A 12,046-nucleotide genomic window follows, 5' to 3' on the forward strand; every position below is an offset into this window, starting at 1 on the left:
TGAAAACTGTGTGTCGTAAGTCTGAGGACTGCCTGTACTGTTTAAATCAGGGGTGGGAAAACTCTGGCCTGCAGGCTGGATGTGGCCTGCCAGATCATTCTATCTGGCCCACAGGACCCCTAAAAAATTTAGATAATTAATATTTATCTGCCCCTGGCTGCCTGTTATGCAGCCCTCAATTGCTTGCCAAAACTCAGTAAGTGGCCCTCCACCCAAAATAATTGCCCACCCCTGGTTTAAATGGTTCCCCTCCAGCCCTGAAATGTACTATGATTGGTATAACAGGAGTGATTTTGAGATGCGCATGCCATGGCAGCATCATCTTCAGAAGTTAGGCATCTACCGTTATATCTGGGGTTGAGAACATTTGCAAGAAAATGAGATGGAGTTTAGTACTTGATCCATTCGCTTCTTTATTGCCTGCAGTGTAACTTTCTAGTTGGGTATTTCTTTCTTTGATGTTTCTTGAAGTGCCTTCCAAATTTTGACAGCATCAACAATGTAGCAAAAATCTCTCTGAAGTTTGTTTAAGGGTATAGATATAGGCTGCTGTATACTGAGTATATCCTCTACATTCCTCTTTAATCCAATGTTAGATACTTTGGGTGTAGTGGTGATGTGTAGGGGATGCATGGGGGTGTACGTGCAACCCCTGTCAGGCCACACTCCCTGTTTAGGTGACAGGTGGGGGGTAGGCTGGAGCACCGGTGCTCTCTCCTGCAAGCACTGGCCGGGAAGCGAGGCCACCAGCAAAAATGTCCATGCCACTTCCGGAAGTGGCCATGGGACTTCTGAAAGCAGTGCAGCCGCTTTTTGGTGAGTGAGATTGGCTCTAGGGGGATCCCCCAGTCGGTGAGATTAGCCACCAGGAGACTCCCGCCCTGGTTGCTAACTGGTGTCAAGAGGCACCAGTCACCCATTGTAGTCTCCCGTGCCATTCACTCATGCGTCGTGACTGTAGGGCCTTTTCTGGTTTCACCATTGCTTAAAGAAGAGGCAGGTTTGTTAGTGGGTTAGATCTTGGAAGGTTCACCAAGGGGTCTTTCCTGCCACGTCTTGTTGGAATAAATTATTGTAATTGGGAGGAAGATGGTTTGTCCCACCCTTCCTCTGGTATCTTCCTTCAGTCTTCCAGATTATCTGTCCTACTTGGGGCTCTGCCTCCCCTATACTTCATCCAATGCCAATCAAAGGTGTTGTTTCCAGATTACTAGAGTTTGTACAGTCTGAACTCTGGTGTTTTGTTCCTCTGAATTTATGATGGTTGGATTTGGATGTTATCTCATCTGAATTTTCCCTGACTGTACTTGGTCCTGCCTAAGCGTCTTCCAGACCCCAGGTTACCTTGCTTCCTGGCATCTCTCTCTCTCTCAGCTCAATACTTGCTGCAGTTCAAACATCCGTCTCTTCTTGTCCTTTCAGGTCCCTCCTGGATCCAGTCTGGGCTAGAGATGTCCAACATCCATGGTGCTTCTTCAGGTAAGTCACTGAGCCTTGTCTGGCTCTACCTATCTTGGAAAACCCCTTCCGGAGGCAGCCACCATGTCCCTCCAGTAGAGCTCTGTTCTGTTGCTAGCCACTCTGGGCCCATCGGGAAACTTACTTCCAGTCCCTAGAGCTGTTCTTCCATCGGACTCTTTATCCCAGTCTCAAGGGGCCAGCTAGCAAATCAACCTTGGCACACTGCCATAAAGCATGCCCACACCAACTTAGGAGCCAGCCCTGGCTTCTCCCAGCTCCGCTGTTCTTTTTCCTTTTTTTCTTTTAACACAGCATCTTCTCCCGCTGTGGTTTAACTTCTGCCACGCTTTTGTTCCTGCATGTCATCCCACTGGCTCCATTCCTCATCTGGCCAGGGTAAGTCTTTCCTGTAGCACATCCCCCCACTTAAGTTGCCTTGTGGTGAAACAGCTTTTTGGTTCCGATCATCAATAATTTTGATAGTGGTTTTGCATGGATCTGTCACTGCCACCTCCTTTTCATTACACCTTGATAAAAAATCTGGTACTTTATTGGTCACTCAAGGCCTATAACTGACACAGAATTTAAAAGCTGTAGAGACCATACCCAGCACGTGATTCGCATGTTATCATGTTTGGACTTATTTAGCCATTGTAAAGGAGCATGAACAGTGACTAATTTAAATTCTCTTCCCATTAAATAATACCAGAAGTAGTTTATTGCCGGCTTTATTGCTAGATGCTCCCTGTCAATAGTAGGTCTGGAACAGCCACCAGAGGTGGTTCAAGCACCTACACTGAACACCTTCAAGAGCAAAATGGATGCTTATCTTGCTGGGATCCTATGACCCCAGCTGACTTCCTGCCCTTAGGGCAGGGGGCTGGACTCAATGATCTTCCGAGGTCCCTTCCAGCCCTAATGTCTATGAAATCTATGAAATCTAACCTGGAGCCTTTGCTAGTAAAAAATTAAATGACACCAAAACAAGGTATTCTACTATTGAGAGGGAGTTCAACAGTTGCTTTCCATGGTTCATGATTTACTTTGTGCTGGTCACATGGGCAGGGAACAGACATGCCAGCGGATGCAGGCGAACTTTTATTGGCCTAGAATTGCCCAGAATCTGACAAACTACTGCAGATCTTGTGAGACATGCCAGAGGACTGGGCAAAAGTGGGGACAAGAGAAAGGATCCCCTACAGCCCCTCCCTATCATTGATCAACCCTTCCAAAGAGTGGGTATAGTTAGTGTGGGCCCACTGAGGCATAAGACCTGTAGAGGGATGAAATGCATCCTGACTAGTGGATTTCGCAACTCCGTACCCAGAGGCAATTGCCTTGACCTCCACCAAGGCACCTGTAGTTGCTGAAGCCCTGACCAAGATCTTCTTTCAGCTGGGGTTTCCCTCCGAGATCCTGACTGACAAGGGTGGGAACTTCCTGGTGGAGATGATGAAGTGCCTGTGGGAGTGCTGTGAAGTAAAACACCTCAGGACCACAGCCTACCACCCTCAGACAAATGGGCTTGTAGAAAGGTTCAATGGGACCTTGAAGGTATGCTAAAGGCCTACGTGGACCTAACCCCAATGATTGGGATAAGAAACTTCCACATTTGCTCTTTGTCTACCGTGAAGTACTCCAGAAGTCCACTGGGTTCTTGGCATTCGAGTTGATGTCCAGAAGGGGAGTTGGGGATCCTCTCCATTTGGTGAGAGAAGCGTGGAAAGGGAACATCTCTTCCACTAAGACCTCCATGGTAGAGTACATGCTCAGCTTTTGTCAGAAGCTAACTGACGTGACAAAGGTGGCACAAGACTCCCTGGCCCAGGCCCAGGAAAAGTAAAGTGTCTGGTATGATGAAAAGGTACCTTTGAACAAGGTGATAAGGTCATGGTTTTCCTGCTACTAAAGACAGGCAATCTGCAAGCAGCTTGGGAAGGTCCCCATATCATCCTGGATAGGCTGGATGTTGTGACTTACATAGTGATCAGGAGTGGGGCAGACAAAAAGCTTAAGGTAGTGCATGTGAACATGCTTAAACCATACTTTAATAGACATGATGTGGGATTCTGGATTTCCTCAGTAGAAGGATCACCTGAGGAGCTGGTCATGGATGGTGTCTGGGATGGAGAGCCAGGAACAGAGGAACTCCACCTGCCAGATATTCTCCCCTTCCAGGACAACGATAAGCTGCTCGCAGCACTCAAGGACTTTGAGACAGTATTCTCCAACAAACCAGGTAAAATGAACCTGGGAGTACACTCTATAGACACAGGCAATAATCGCCCTATCCAATCCAGACCATATGAAGTTAATGCAAAGGTGATAACAAGAAACAAAGTGGGAGATCATAGAGATGAGAGTTAGGGGTAATCTGGCCTTCAGTGAGTTCCTGGGTCAGCCCGGTGGTACTCATCCGGAAGCAGGATGGGTCCAGCCGGTTCTGTGTGGACTACAGGAAGCTGAATGCTGCTACCACCCCTAACGCTTACTCTATGCCCAGGACGGACTCTTTGCTTTATCACCTGGGCCCAGCCAAGGCCACCTCTACTCTTGACCTGTCCAAAAGATTCTGGCAAATGGTGCTGGATCCAGACACCATAGGCAAGTCTGCCTTGACTACACCTGTGGGACTATGTGAGTTTATAGTTTTACCTTTCAGTATGTGCAACTCTCCCACATCTTTTCAAAGACTGTTACAAAAATGTGAGCATTTTGCCATGGCTTACATCGATGACATTTTGCCATCTTCAGTCAGGACTTTGAATCGCACCTGATTCATCTGACCACCAAGTTAGGTAGGATCAAGCAAGCTGTTCTTACCATAAGAGCCAAAAAGTGCTAGTTGGCACTATCTGAAGTGGTCTATTTGGGACATTGCATGGGTAGAGGTCAGATTGCTTCCTTGTGGGACAAGATTGAGGCTATTAGAGACTGGCCGCCCCCACAAATCAAGAAGCAAGTCAGAGCCTTCCTTGGCCTGGTTGGATATTACAGGCAGTTTGCCCTGGATTTGGAGCGACAGCAGCTCCCCTACATGAAATAACCAAGAAGAGCAGCCCTAATCCAGTGGTCTGGAAGCAGGGGTGCCAGGAAGCATTTGACACCCTACAGGCTGCCCTTATCAAACAATCAATTCTGAAGGCACCGCTCTATGATAAACCCTTCTACATAGCCACTGATGTTTCCAGTTTAGGATTAGGAGCTGTATTCTTACAAGAGCACAAAGAGACATGGCACCCTGTGGTTTACTTAAGCCAGAAGTTAATCCCTCGGGAGCAGAACCTGTCATCTATTGAAAAGGAGTGTTTGGCAAACAGCTGGGCACTGAACAAGCTGAGGCTCTATCCATGGGGGCAGCAGTTCACCATTATATCAGACCATGCCCCGCTTCAGTGATTGCAGACAATGCAAAACACCAATGCAAAGCTTCAACAATGGGCCTGGCAGCTTCATGAGTTCAACTTCACCATCAAACACAACAAGGGAAGCCAGAATGTGATAGCAGATGCCCTGTCACAAAAAGACTCTGGGTAGTGGGTCAAATGGACTCAGGCACACCTGAGAGAGGTCTGGCATGGGAGCTCCCCAGTGTGTTTCGATGTCCTATGTGTATTATTGTTATGACCAGTCTTATGTGTTGTGTAATCTCTCTTTAGGTGTGAAAGATGACCCTTCCAAATGAAACACGCTCATACCCATGGCTCTGTGAAGCCATGTGCCCAAGCTTTTAAAGGGGGGGTGGAATCGGGGCAGAATGCCACTTCTGTTCTGTCTCCCCGAAAAACTGTGCTCTGTAACAATTTGGTTAACATGTTAGGCCCTGCAGAGGGCAGACATCCCATCTCTTTAGGTAACCAAAGTAGGATACATTCCTGAGGGTGGGGACAAACTTGCTCCCTCTGCCTACATGACTGGCATCACATACCTGGGTGAGGGGCTTACACTCACGATTGTTCTAAGAAATGCCATCCTGACTGAGAGGGGGCTAGAGACCCTGCCAGTCTGCCCAGCAACCAGTGATGCATTTCAAATTGGTTGGCTGACAGCCAACAGGTGCTAGCCTCCATTGGACCAGGTAAATGAGGTCATAAGGGCTATATAAATTAAGGACTTCCCAGGAGAAGGAGTAGTAGCCATGATGAAAACTCAGAGAGAAGAGCTGGACCATCTGAAACTTGCTCTCTCTTTCTTGAAACTCATGATCAGTTATAACAATTCTTAAGTACAACAAATAATAAGTTATTCTGAACTGGACAGAGAACTGTTCATTTGCATTGTGCAGATACGTGCCCAACATTGCTGCTGACTGGCATGGGAAGATGCAGGGGCTGCTGCAGGACCAGGTCTGATGACCACCAGGCATAGAATGGGGATAACTACACCCAATAGTACTTGGCAGTCCTGCCAGGTCTGGGTATGCCTCCTGGACTCAGCATGGTTGCTTTCACCCTGGACGCCCACATTGCTTCCCATAGCTTGATGGACCTGTCTAATCAGGTCTTGCGGCCACTGTTTGCATTCCCTGAGGTCATTTACCAGCACATTACTTCTAGCATTGGCTGCAGCCTGCCTGAGTTGCTTGCATGTCCTTGGTGGAGGTGTTGCAATCTGAGCTGAAAAGAAACAAAATAAAGAAAATTAATAAATGCAGCAATTAGACTGAGTGATGGATGCTTGCTGCTCTAAAAAGATGCACTCAGCAAATCCCACAAGCAGAAGAAAAAGAAAATTGTTCAGTCCAAAATGACTGAGAATCACTGCCTGGCTAAGGGGGGCCCAGGACCCTTCCACTTTCCTCTCCACTTGAGTAGCTGGATTGCCTAGGAGTGGCAACCGCTGATGGCAAAGTGCCTGAAGGCAAGGACACCCCACAGTTCTCTGTTGCTTGCAGTTCACGCTGATCCAGTACCTCCATTAGCAGCTGCAGGTACCTGTAGTGAGCCACGTAATACACTGGGGTGCCCTGGCACTATGTTCATGTGACAGCCCTGTGGAATTTTGCCTGCAACGTCTTAGCCTTGACCCAGCACTATAGTGGGGTCCTGTTGTGACCCTGCTCTGACATTTTCCAGGCAACATCAAGGTAGATTTGCCAGTTCGCCCATGGACTGCAGATGAACTGGCACACATCAGGGTCCCCCTAGCACACACGCCAGGTTCTTAGTTTTGGTGAGGGTCCAAGTGGACCTAAACCTATGTGCTACTAGACATTCACTTCTGTCACAAACGTCAGGCATTTGAGATCAATAAGGCATGCCCTGGGGAGTTGTGTGCAGTCTTGAGGTCACCTGGCCAAGGAAAGTTCACCCCCTTCTCCCCTCCCCCCACCAATCGTGTAGTACCTGGGCAAAGTTTGAACAGCAGACATGATCTGCAACTGTTGCATCTTTTGGCACCAGACTGAGGGGTTCACCTGGGTCATTTTGGAGCCAGCCTGGTTTGAGCCAGGGTGGAGGGCTCTGTCTGACCCCAAAGGCACTCCGTGAGTCTTAGGGGCACACTGGTTATGGATGCCATGGGACAGTGAGTACCCACTATTCATAAAGTGGTTCTGCTTTTAGGTTCGTGATTGGCTTCAGAGAACCCCACCAGTTGGTTTTAAGTAAAAGTGACCAGAGATTATATGGCATTAAGGGAGGGGGCAGTCAGGCCACAGACACCTGAAAAGGTTGGGGTGACCTGCTCAAGTGAAGTTCACCTGCAGCCCTGACCCTGTAGTGCCTGGGCAAAGTGTGGACAGCTGACATGTGGTTATGGATGCCATGGGACACCCCTCATGGCCAAAAGCTTCCCCTGCACCACAATCACAACAGTGCCGCCCTTCAAGGGAGACCCCCACCACCAACAGCAGCCACCACCCACAAGACTGAAGCCCCACAGATCACTAAAGCACTGTGTACATTGATTGAAAACACCAAAACTTATAAAACTAAAGCTTTAATTCAAATATAAATAAATAACAAAACCAACAAATAGTGAAAACTGAAACACTGCTGAATATCCAATTCCCGCCCCCCCATCCCACAACTAGAAAACAATAAATAAAATTAAAGATCTAAAATGCCCCCTTTCAAGTCTTTTGCCTCTCAAAAAATGGAGTGCCAGCAGAGCAGGGGCAACCCTCTTCTGCAGAGCCAAGGTGACACTCTTCACAAAGCAATGGGTGTGCTGCAGGGGAAGAAAGAAGACATGGGGGTTTGCCTCATACTCCCAAACTCACTTTTCTCACCTCCTCTTAAAGCACATTCCCTGAGGGAGCTTTCCCCAAGCCTTCTGTGAAAATACCTATCACTTGGTGCGGCTAAATAACCTTTTGCAGAGGTCTGGGTTGATGCATCGGCTGTTCTTAAGCAAGGGACAACTAGAGTGCAATTGGGAGAGAGAAACAGCAGTTAGCCTGACATGTTCCGATGTACCCTAACATATACTTTCATGCTTCCCCTATTACCATATCCCCAAGCCCCCACTGCAACTGAAAACTTACCATCAGCCGCACTTTTGCCTCTGGCTCCTGTTCCCAATGTTGAAGCTGATGGGGGTGGGATGGGGAGCTGGGGTGACTGTGGTGGAGGGATGTGGGGATGGGGGGAAACCATGACTACAGCGGGTAGTGGTAACATCACCACTGTGATAATGTATATGGGAGTAGTGAAGGGAGTATGGGAAAGCAGGACAAGAGTGCGGGGCAGGGGAGATGGTGGTGTTAAATGGGGGAATGGTGGTAGTGAGGCCTCTTGGCCAGACCTGAGCTCCTTGGTTGCCTGGAACGCATAGCTAGGGTGGGTGGCTGGATGTCCTCTGGCTCAGTGTGTATATACTTCTAAACTGTCTGATGCAAAACTGCTGCTTTATATTTTCCAAGGAGAAAACCCAGTGAATTATGGAGGACCATTGAAGTCCTATGAGGTGTTACATGCTCAGAGCAGAACATACCTAAAAGGGGCTGAGATGACCTCCTGTGTTGTTGAAAAGATGCCTCAATGTCTGGCATAGCTTTGGACGTGTTAATGGCACTTGTTAAAAAATAGGGCACAGAGACCTGATATCCCTATTAGCTACACGACCCTGAATTCAGGGCTCAGCCATTTTAGTGTTCTGGTGAGCACCCATATTTTTTACTGCTGAGGGCATCTCGTGTAAAAGGGGTGCTGGGAGACCTGGCAAAAATTGAGAGCGTGATTTTACTGGTTGCTTCTGGTGCCTAGCTCTGGTTATGATAATGGAACATTGAGAAAAAGGGCATGGGGACCTGACACCCACATTAGCCACCCAACCCCCAATTCAGGGCTCAGCCATTTCAGTGTTCTGCTGAGTGCCCACCTTTTTTTTTTACCACTGAAGGCATCTCATGTAAAAGTGGGGGCTTGTAGATTTGGGAAAAATCATAACGCGATTTGACTGAATGCTCCTGTGCTCCTGGATGCTTGGCATAGTTCAATCACCCCGAACTTCAGCCTCCCCACCCACTCCATCTGTCAGTACAGTGAAATTGGAGATACCTAACACAGTTTGTTTGAAATATTTAATGAAGTGAGAAAAAGAAGTCAGCAGAAGATTGATCCTGGTTGGGCTCTGCAGCTACACTTGGTGTGCTAAAATATTCATTACACACAAATACCTGCAAACTACACTGAAAATTACCTGCAAGTACCTGCAAGTTGTAGCAACACCTGGTGGATGAAGGAGCAAAGTACACATAATTCAGTGAACAACAATGTGTACACAGCAGATTTTTGGCCACATGAATGCAATCTGTTACATGTCAAACTAAACTACATGGGTATGTGGTTTACTTTGTTACGATGAGAATAATTTAAGACACCCAAACCTTGCATAAGTGTAAAGTGTGACACCAATAAGCTACACAAAGAGGGATTTTTGTCAAGTTTACATGGCAACATCATCCTATGTACAAGTGCCCTTAATGACTAGCATCTTCATGATGCTATATTTCAGACTATAACTTGGATGTAGGCAGACTTGGCTTTGATCCACTTACTGCCTAACGGGATGCCCTCTAGGACTGACCTAAAAAAATTGTCCGATAGCCAGGTGTAAGGTGCAGTATGGGCAGTTATTCTGCTGTTGCTTTAGTACTTCCAAAAGGAAGTACTAAGGCATGGTGCAATAACAATGTCACTGTAGGGTAACATGTAGATGTGCCCCATGTGAGATACAGTTCTGCAGCTGTATTCGGAAAACTGACTTGAAAAGATAGCACATTGGGGTCCTAGGTTTGTAACTTACTCCACATAAAAATGAGCTGGGGGGGGTGTTGTGTTTTGTTTTGTTTAATTGACACAATCTACCCCCATAATGTGAAAATCAAGTTGGGTCCTTCCTTTCCATTTTATCTGTAACCCAGATGTCCATTCTCATTCACATCAGTGCTCTCTAGTTGGCTTCCCTCAGACAGTACAGATGTAACAGAGGGCAGGGTCTCAGCCTGATGTTCTATTAATGGTGGATCCAGAAGAAAAGCCTCTTCCTTCTCCCAGTCAAGTAGACTGATAGGCCAAGAGGAATACAAGTACGGACACTGAAGTTACAGCAACCACAGGCAGCAGTACAATTGAATACAGCAGCATTAATTTGTACTGGGCAGCCTGAGCACAGCTACTACCTTTCTTTTCTAAGAAGAAAGCCACAATCATTCCACAGTAGGTCCTAGTCAACTATGCTGCGGTCACCACCCCCTGCACTGTCTGTTTGAGGAGTCAGGTGGTCTGAGACAAGCCTCCACAACACAAAACCCACTAGTATGTCTTATGTCTTTACTATGTCACAGTAGAAAGGCCAAAGGAGGTATGGGCCTTAGAAGGATGAAGTCTCACCTCCGTTCTACAGGTACCCTCCCCTGCACTGGTTCTGTGCATAACCAGGACTTCCAGCTCCAAAACCATGCTACACAACTCCATAGAGTGAAGATTTGGGGTAGGGTGGAGATAAAGAAAGAGAGAGAGAGATTATCTGGGAAGCCCCCCGGATCTGTCTTAGCTGAGCCGGTAGGGAGCCACGCTCCCAAGCTGCACCACGTCACACCGCACAAACAGAGAGGGCGAGAAGGAAGGGCCAGGAGGGAGACTCCTACTAGGGCAGGGCGAATGCACCACACTAAGCCATAAACAAGCAGCAACTCCTACGATGGTGTCGAAACGGGGTGCTGCCAGGGCCCCTGCCCAGAGGGTGCAGCCTACCTGGGGGCTTGTCTGAAGCCTCCACCCAGACAGAGCCCATGGGGGAGCTGGCGTCCCCCCACCCCCTGGCCCATGGGAGTTGCCCAGCAGGGCCCGGGGGAAGCAGGGATTGGGGACCCCCACACCTGTCCTGCAGGTGCCCACCTTAGGGCCCTGGAGGTGCAGGTGACGGAGCTCCAGGAGGAGTTTAGCAGGCTGAGGGGAATCAGGGAGGCGGAGGATGAAATTGATGGCTATTTCCTTTCCCTGCAGGGCCACACACCCAAGGAAGAAGCACCTCGGGAAGGGACCTCCACTGCAGAGTGGCAGACGGTCACCTCCAGAACCAGGGCTCTTCACAACACAACAGTACCACTTCCTCCAGTCTGGCTGGAGAACAGGTATGGGGCCCTGGCAACACTGGAGGAGAAGGAAGGAGAGGAGGCAACTGGAGAGGAGGCAACTCCACACTCTCCACGATCTGAGCCGGCCAAAGGAGCTAAGCAGTCCCGGAGGAAAAAGTCTCGCGCGATCATCATAGGCAACTGCATCCTGAGAGGTACGGAGGGCCTCACCTGTCGCCAGGACCCCTCGACATGCGAGGTCTACTGCCTACCCAGAGCAAAGATTCAGGATGTGACGGGGATGATCCAGGCCATGATCCAGCCGACCGATTACTACCCCATGGTCCTAATCCATGTGGGTACTAATGATGCAGCCAGGAGAAGCCCTGATCACCTGATGGCAGACTACCATGCTCTGGGGGGGCCTGCTGAAGGAGGTAGGTGCACAGGTGGTATTCTCCTCTGTTCTACCAGTGAGCAGACGTGGAAGACAGCATGAGACGTGCATTGCAGAGACCAACTGGCAGCTTCGGGAATGGTGTCTTGAGGCGGGCTTTGGCTTCCTCAACAACGACCTGCACATCATGACAAGAGACATGCTTGGATGGGAGGGCTCCACCTTTCCCATAACAGTCAGCATGTGTTTTCTTCTAGGTTGGTGGATCTCCTCCGGTGGGCTTTAAACTAGGCTCATTGGGGGAAGGCGAAGATGCGGGTGGAGGAAGCCTTGGACTGCCAAACCAAGCAGCACTCACAAGTACAGCCCAGCCTAGACCAACGAGAGGAACATATACCCAGGTAAGCAACAGGGGCCAGGGCAATGCTGTGATTAGGGGCCCAGTACACAATCCACAAGAGGCCTCAAATACCTCTACACAAATGCTCGTAGTATGGGAAACAAACAGGAGGAAGTTACCCTCCTGCTAGCTGACCCCAACCCAGACACAGTGGGGCTCACTGAAACGTGGTGGGACCCAACGCATGACTGGGCTGTGAATATCAAGGGCTGTAGGCTGTACAGGAGGGATAGGACAGGGAGGAAAGGCGGGGGGTGTGGCACTC

The sequence above is a fragment of the Crocodylus siamensis genome, chromosome 1 (assembly GCF_052110815.1).
Source record: "Crocodylus siamensis isolate JL-2025a chromosome 1, ASM5211081v1, whole genome shotgun sequence".
In the NCBI taxonomy this organism is placed as follows: Eukaryota; Metazoa; Chordata; order Crocodylia; family Crocodylidae; genus Crocodylus; species Crocodylus siamensis.